The sequence below is a fragment of the Rutidosis leptorrhynchoides genome, chromosome 4 (genome assembly GCF_046630445.1).
Source record: "Rutidosis leptorrhynchoides isolate AG116_Rl617_1_P2 chromosome 4, CSIRO_AGI_Rlap_v1, whole genome shotgun sequence".
Taxonomy (NCBI): Eukaryota; Viridiplantae; Streptophyta; class Magnoliopsida; order Asterales; family Asteraceae; genus Rutidosis; species Rutidosis leptorrhynchoides.
This window is the reverse complement of record NC_092336.1, coordinates 63,644,981-63,653,932: the sequence shown is the minus strand read 5'-3', so window position 1 is coordinate 63,653,932 and position 8,952 is coordinate 63,644,981.

The following is an 8,952-nucleotide window of genomic DNA, read 5'->3' as shown; positions in this document are numbered from 1 at the left end:
ATAATAATAGACCACAAGATTTCATATTTCAATACACATCCCATACATAGAGATAAAAATCATTCATATGGTGAACACCTGGTAACCGACATTAACAAGATGCATATATAAGAATATCCCCATCATTCTGGGACACCCTTCGGATATGATATAAATTTCGAAGTACTAAAGCATCCGGTACTTTGGATGGGGTTTGTTAGGCCCAATAGATCTATCTTTAGGATTAGCGTCAATTAGGGTGTCTGTTCCCTAATTCTTAGATTACCAGACTTAATAAAAAGGGGTATATTTGATTTCGATAATTCAACCATAGAATGTAGTTTCACGTACTTGTGTCTATTTTGTAAATCATTTATAAAACCTGCATGTATTCTCATCCCAAAAATATTAGATTTTAAAAGTGGGACTATAACTCACTTTCACAGATTTTTACTTCGTCGGGAAGTAAGACTTGGTCACTGGTTGATTCACGAACCTATAACAATATATACATATATATCAAAGTATGTTCAAAATATATTTACAACACTTTTAATATATTTTGATGTTTTAAGTTTATTAAGTCAGCTGTCATCGTTAGTAACCTACAACTAGTTGTCCACAGTTAGATGTACAGAAATAAATCGATAAATATTATCTTGAATCAATCCACGACCCAGTGTATACGTATCTCAGTATTGATCACAACTCAAACTATATATATTTTGGAATCAACCTCAACCCTGTATAGCTAACTCCAACATTCACATATAGAGTGTCTATGGTTGTTCCGAAATATATATAGATGTGTCGACATGATAGGTCAAAACATTGTATACATGTCTATGGTATCTCAAGATTACATAATATACAATACAAGTTGATTAAGTTATGGTTGGAATAGATTTGTTACCAATTTTCACGTAGCTAAAATGAGAAAAATTATCCAATCTTGTTTTACCCATAACTTCTTCATTTTAAATCCGTTTTGAGTGAATCAAATTGCTATGGTTTCATATTGAACTCTATTTTATGAATCTAAACAGAAAAAGTATAGGTTTATAGTCGGAAAAATACGTTACAAGTCATTTTTGTAAAGGTAGTCATTTCAGTCGAAAGAACGACGTCTAGATGACCATTTTAGAAAACATACTTCCACTTTGAGTTTAACAATAATTTTTGGATATAGTTTCATGTTCATAATAAAAATTATTTTCTCAGAATAACAACTTTTAAATCAAAGTTTATCATAGTTTTTAATTAACTAACCCAAAACAGCCCGCGGTGTTACTACGACGGCGTAAATCCGGTTTTACGGTGTTTTTCGTGTTTCCAGGTTTTAAATCATTAAGTTAGCATATCATATAGATATAGAACATGTGTTTAGTTGATTTTAAAAGTCAAGTTAGAAGGATTAACTTTTGTTTGCGAACAAGTTTAGAATTAACTAAACTATGTTCTAGTGATTACAAGTTTAAACCTTCGAATAAGATAGCTTTATATGTATGAATCGAATGATGTTATGAACATCATTACTACCTTAAGTTCCTTGGATAAACCTTCTGGAAAAGAGAAAAATGGATCTAGCTTCAACGGATCCTTGGATGGCTCGAAGTTCTTGAAGCAGAATCATGACACGAAAACAAGTTCAAGTAAGATCATCACTTGAAATAAGATTGTTATAGTTATAGAAATTGAACCAAAGTTTGAATATGATTATTACCTTGTATTAGAATGATAACCTACTGTAAGAAACAAAGATTTCTTGAGGTTGGATGATCACCTTACAAGATTGGAAGTGAGCTAGTAAACTTGAAAGTATTCTTGATTTTATGTAACTAGAACTTGTAGAATATATGAAGAACACTTAGAACTTGAAGATAGAACTTGAGAGAGATCAATTAGATGAAGAAAATTGAAGAATGAAAGTGTTTGTAGGTGTTTTTGGTCGTTGGTGTATGGATTAGATATAAAGGATATGTAATTTTGTTTTCATGTAAATAAGTCATGAATGATTACTCATATTTTTGTAATTTTATGAGATATTTCATGCTAGTTGCCAAATGATGGTTCCCACATGTGTTAGGTGACTCACATGGGCTGCTAAGAGCTGATCATTGGAGTGTATATACCAATAGTACATACATCTAAAAGCTGTGTATTGTACGAGTACGAATACGGGTGCATACGAGTAGAATTGTTGATGAAACTGAACGAGGATGTAATTGTAAGCATTTTTGTTAAGTAGAAGTATTTTGATAAGTGTATTGAAGTCTTTCAAAAGTGTATAAATACATATTAAAACACTACATGTATATACATTTTAACTGAGTCGTTAAGTCATCGTTAGTCATTACATGTAAGTGTTGTTTTGAAACCTTTAGGTTAACGATCTTGTTAAATGTTGTTAACCCAATGTTTATAATATCAAATGAGATTTTAAATTATTATATTATCATGATATTATCATGTATAAATATCTCTTAATATGATATATATACATTAAATGTATTTACAACGATAATCGTTACATATATGTCTCGTTTAAAAATCATTAAGTTAGTAGTCTTGTTTTGACATATGTAGTTCATTGTTAATATACTTAATGATATGTTTACTTATCATAGTATCATGTTAACTATATATATATCCATATATATGTCATCATATAGTTTTTACAAGTTTTAACGTTCGTGAATCACCGGTCAACTTGGGTGGTCAATTGTCTATATGAAACATATTTCAATTAATCAAGTCTTAACAAGTTTGATTGCTTAACATGTTGGAACCATTTAATCATGTAAATATCAATCTCAATTAATATATATAAACATGGAAAAGTTCGGGTCACTACAGTACCTACCCGTTAAATAAATTTCGTCCCGAAATTTTAAGCTGTTGAAGGTGTTGACGAATCTTCTGGAAATAGATGCGGGTATTTCTTCTTCATCTGATCTTCACGCTCCCAGGTGAACTCGGGTCCTCTACGAGCATTCCATCGAACCTTAACAATTGGTATCTTGTTTTGCTTAAGTCTTTTAACCTCACGATCCATTATTTCGACGGGTTCTTCGATGAATTGAAGTTTTTCGTTGATTTGGATTTCATCTAACGGAATAGTGAGATCTTCTTTAGCAAAACATTTCTTCAAATTCGAGACGTGGAAGGTGTTATGTACAGCCGCGAGTTGTTGAGGTAACTCAAGTCGGTAAGCTACTGGTCCGACACGATCAATAATCTTGAATGGTCCAATATACCTTGGATTTAATTTCCCTCGTTTACCAAATCGAACAACGCCTTTCCAAGGTGCAACTTTAAGCATGACCATCTCTCCAATTTCAAATTCTATATCTTTTCTTTTAATGTCAGCATAGCTCTTTTGTCGACTTTGGGCGGTTTTCAACCATTGTTAAATTTGGATGATCTTCTCGGTAGTTTCTTGTATAATCTCTGGACCCGTAATCTGTCTATCCCCTACTTCACTCCAACAAATCGGAGACCTGCACTTTCTACCATAAAGTGCTTCAAACGACGCCATCTCAATGCTTGAATGGTAGCTGTTGTTGTAGGAAAATTCTGCTAACGGTAGATATCGATCCCAACTGTTTCCGAAATCAATAACACATGCTCGTAGCATGTCTTCAAGCGTTTGTATCGTCCTTTCGCTCTGCCCATCATTTTGTGGATGATAGGTAGTACTCATGTCTAGACGAGTTCCTAATGCTTGCTGTAATGTCTGCCAGAATCTTGAAATAAATCTGCCATCCCTATCAGAGATAATAGAGATTGGTATTCCATGTCTGGAGACGACTTCCTTCAAATACAGTCGTGCTAACTTCTCCATCTTGTCATCTTCTCTTATTGGCAGGAAATGTGCTGATTTGGTGAGACGATCAACTATTACCCAAATAGTATCAAAACCACTTGCAATCCTTGGCAATTTAGTGATGAAATCCATGGTAATGTTTTCCCATTTCCATTCCGGGATTTCGGGTTGTTGAAGTAGACCTGATGGTTTCTGATGCTCAGCTTTGACCTTAGAACACGTCAAACATTCTCCTACGTATTTAGCAACATCAGCTTTCATACCCGGCCACCAAAAATGTTTCTTGAGATCCTTGTACATCTTCCCCGTTCCAGGATGTATTGAGTATCTGGTTTTATGAGCTTCTCTAAGTACCATTTCTCTCATATCTCCAAATTTTGGTACCCAAATCCTTTCAGCCCTATACCGGGTTCCGTCTTCCCGAATATTAAGATGCTTTTCCGATCCTTTGGGTATTTCATCCTTTAAATTTTTCTCTTTTAAAACTCCTTGTTGCGCCTCCTTTATTTGAGTAGTAAGGTTATTATGAATCATTATATTCATAGATTTTACTCGAATGGGTTCTCTGTCCTTCCTGCTCAAGGCATCGGCTACCACATTTGCCTTCCCCGGGTGGTAACGAATCTCAAAGTCGTAATCATTCAATAATTCAATCCACCTACGCTGCCTCATTGGTATGTCGCGAGGGGTATATAAAATAGTTATTAATTTTTTGCAGGAAATACTATTAAATACGATACAATTTTACACAAGATATTTATTTATTTATAGAATGGATATACTTAAACCTTGCTACAACACTTATAGGCAGTGTACCTAATCGTACAGTAGTGTAGTTTTTAGTAAGTCCGGTTCGTTCCACAGGGAATCTTTTTTAAACAAAGCTCAACGCTATATTAGTTTACTTTTATAAAAATACAAACATATAGATAAGTAATATTATTATTATAAAGGGGGGTTTTTACCGTTTAATGACCGGTTTGTCGATTTTAAAACTTTAGTCGCAATTAAAACCAAATGTAAAATAATAAATAAATACAAGACTTAATTTTAAGCGTAAAGTAAATAACGATAATGAAATTGCGAATAATAAAAGTGCGATAAAATAAACTTGCGATAATTAAAAAGGACGATAATTAAAAGTGCAATTAAGTAACAATAAATAAAAGTGCAATAATTAGAAGTGCAATTAAATATAAAATAAAGGAAATTAAATATGAAATAAAAGAATTATGCTTATTTAAACTTCCGTAATCATGATGTTTGACGTGTTGATTTTAATTTTATGCCCATGAGTTAATTGTCCTTTGTCCTGAATTATTTAATATGTCCGTTTGGTTTTTGTCCATAACAGTCCATCAGTCATAAATATAAAGTGCGAGTGTCCTCATCAAATTATTCTTATACCCGAAGTTAAATATTCCAACTAATTGGGGACTTAAACTGTAACAAGATTTTAATACTTTGTTTAATAATTACACCAGGATGTCGACTGAGTGTAACCCAAGGTTTTAATATTTTGTTATCAATTATACCAAGTGTCCTTTGTACATAATTTCACCCCTGTTTTAATTATTCTAGTGGCTATTAATCCATTCCCGTGTCCGGTTAAATGAACGATTATTCGTACATATAAATACCCCGCCCATCGTGTCCGATTGAGTGTATATGGTAATTTATAGGGACGCCCAATTGTAAATCTTTATATTAACATTAATAAACTATCATTTAGTTAAACAAATATAAAGCCCATTAATAGCCCATAGTCTAATTTTCACAAGTGTCGTTCTTTTGTCCAAACCCCAATTATGGTACAAAGCCCAATTACCCAATTTTAGTAATTAGCCCAACATCATGATTACTTCGGATTAAATAAGCATAATAATAACTTAGATACGAGACATTAATATAAAAAGGTTAAACATAACTTACAATGATTAAAAATAGCGTAGCGTTACACGGACAGAATTTCGACTTACACCCTTACAACATTTGCTAACATACCCTTATTATTAGAATTATAATTAAAATTAAAATTAAAATTAAAATATAAATATAAATTTTTACGTAGTATTATAAGAGAAGAAGAAAAAGATGATATTTTACGATCAGAATGCGCGAGCTTTATAGGGGGTTTCTGAATTTGGGGCTCCGCGACTCGCGGTGAAATACCCTTCAAACTCCGCGAGTCACGGAGATTGAAATTACAGCTCACAACTTTGGAGTCTTTCTCTGCCGACGGTTTTTATTTATAAATATAATATATTAAATAATTATAAGAATTATTTAAATATTATATTATATTTATGTGCATAGTTGACTTGTAATTTTTAGTCCGTTGCGTCGAGCGTTGAGAGTTGACTCTGGTCCCGGTTCCGGATTTTCGAACGTCCTTGCGTACAATTTTATATTTTGTACTTTGCGTTTTGAATCTTGTACTCTTGTAATTTCGAGACGTTTCTTATCAATAATTAGAACCTCTTTGATTGTCTTTTGTACTTTTGAGCTTTTGGGTCGTTTGCGTCTTCAATTCGTCGAACCTGTCTTTTGTCTTCACCTTTTATTATTTAAACGAATATCACTTGTAAATAGAACAATTGCAACTAAAAGCTTGTCTTTCTTGAAGAATAATGCTATGAAATATATGTTCGTTTTTAGCATTATCAAATATTTCCACACTTGAGCGTTGCTTGTCCTCAAGCAATATCGTCTTGAAATACTAGAATCACTTCTTTATTCTTCACACTTTGTACATCAGTGATTTCTATACGGCGGTATAAACAATGGTAGTAACGATATGGTTTACAGTTCCACATGACTATAAAAATTTAGATCCATTAAGGGAATTGGATCTTTATGAAAACATTTGATCTTTTGAAAATTAAATCTAGTTTTTACCCTAGATAAGTTTTCCGGAATAACCCTTTACCGGTGTTTACAAAATATTTTTGTGGGTTTGGTGGGTTTCAGATTTGAAAATTTTAGCTCAAAACTTGCGGTTTTGTGTCACCCACTTGCTAACCTTGTATTTGGAAAGCAACACGTCCAGTTTACTTGTCCCGTATATTACCTTTCGGTAAACTACCGTCCGTGAAATGTCCCGTTCTTATTGATTAAAAACGTTTCATATTAATTGATTTCGTTGCGAGGTTTTGACCTCTATATGAGACGTTTTTCAAAGACTGCATTCATTTTAAAACAAACCATAACCTTTATTTCATAGATAAAGGTTTTAAAAAAACTTTACGTAGATTATCAAATAATGATAATCTAAAATATCCTGTTTACACACGACCATCACATAATGGTTTACAATACAAATATGTTGCAATAAAATAAGTTTCTTGAATGCAGTTTTTACACAATATCATACAAGCATGGACTCCAAATCTCGTCCTTATTTAAGTATGCGACAGCGAAAGCTCTTAATAATCACCTGAGAATAAACATGCTTAAAACGTCAACAAAAATGTTGGTGAGTTATAGGTTTAACCTATATATATCAAATCATAATAATAGACCACAAGATTTCATATTTCAATATACATCCCATACATAGAGATAAAAATCATTCATATGGTGAACACCTGGTAACTGACATTAACAAGATGCATATATAAGAATATCCCCATCATTCCGGGACACCCTTTGGATATGATATAAATTTCGAAGTACTAAAGCATCCGGTACTTTGGATGGGGCTTGTTGGGCCCGATAGATCTATCTTTAGGATTCGCGTCAATTAGGGTGTCTGTTCCCTAATTCTTAGATTACCAGACTTAATAAAAAGGGGCATATTCGATTTCGATAATTCAACCATAGAATGTAGTTTCACGTACTTGTGTCTATTTTGTAAATCATTTATAAAACATGCATGTATTCTCATCCCAAAAATATTAGATTTTAAAAGTGGGACTATAACTCACTTTCACAGATTTTTACTTCGTCGGGAAGTAAGACTTGGCCACTGGTTGATTCACGAACCTATAACAATATATACATATATATCAAAGTATGTTCAAAATATATTTACAACACTTTTAATATATTTTGATGTTTTAAGTTTATTAAGTCAGCTGCCATCGTTAGTAACCTACAACTAGTTGTCCACAGTTAGATGTACAGAAATAAATCGATAAATATTATCTTGAATCAATCCACGACCCAGTGTATACGTATCTCAGTATTGATCACAACTCAAACTATATATATTTTGGAATCAACCTCAACCCTGTATAGCTAACTCCAACATTCACATATAGAGTGTCTATGGTTGTTCCGAAATATATATAGATGTGTCGACATGATAGGTCGAAACATTGTATACGTGTATATGGTATCTCAAGATTACATAATATACAATACAAGTTGATTAAGTTATGGTTGAAATAGATTTGTTACCAATTTTCACGTAGCTAAAATGAGAAAAATTATCCAATCTTGTTTTACCCATAACTTCTTCATTTTAAATCCGTTTTGAGTGAATCAAATTGCTATGGTTTCATATTGAACTCTATTTTATGAATCTAAACAGAAAATGTATAGGTTTATAGTCGGAAAAATAAGTTACAAGTCGTTTTTGTAAAGGTAGTCATTTCGGTCGAAAGAACGACGTCTAGATGACCATTTTAGAAAACATACTTTCACTTTGAGTTTAACCATAATTTTTGGATATAGTTTCATGTTCATAATAAAAATCATTTTCTCAGAATAACAACTTTTAAATCAAAGTTTATCATTGTTTTTAATTAACTAACCCAAAACAGCCCGCGGTGTTACTACGACGGCGTAAATCCGGTTTTACGGTGTTTTTCGTGTTTCCAGGTTTTAAATCATTAAGTTAGCATATCATATAGATATAGAACATGTGTTTAGTTAATTTTAAAAGTCAAGTTAGAAGGATTAACTTTTGTTTACGAACAAGTTTAGAATTAACTAAACTATGTTCTAGTGATTACAAGTTTAAACCTTCGAATAAGATAGCTTTATATGTATGAATCGAATGATGTTATGAACATCATTACTACCTTAAGTTCCTTGGATAAACCTACTGGAAAAGAGAAAAATGGATTTAGCTTCAACGGATCCTTGGATGGCTCGAAGTTCTTGAAGCAGAATCATGACACGAAAACAAGTTCAAGTAAGAT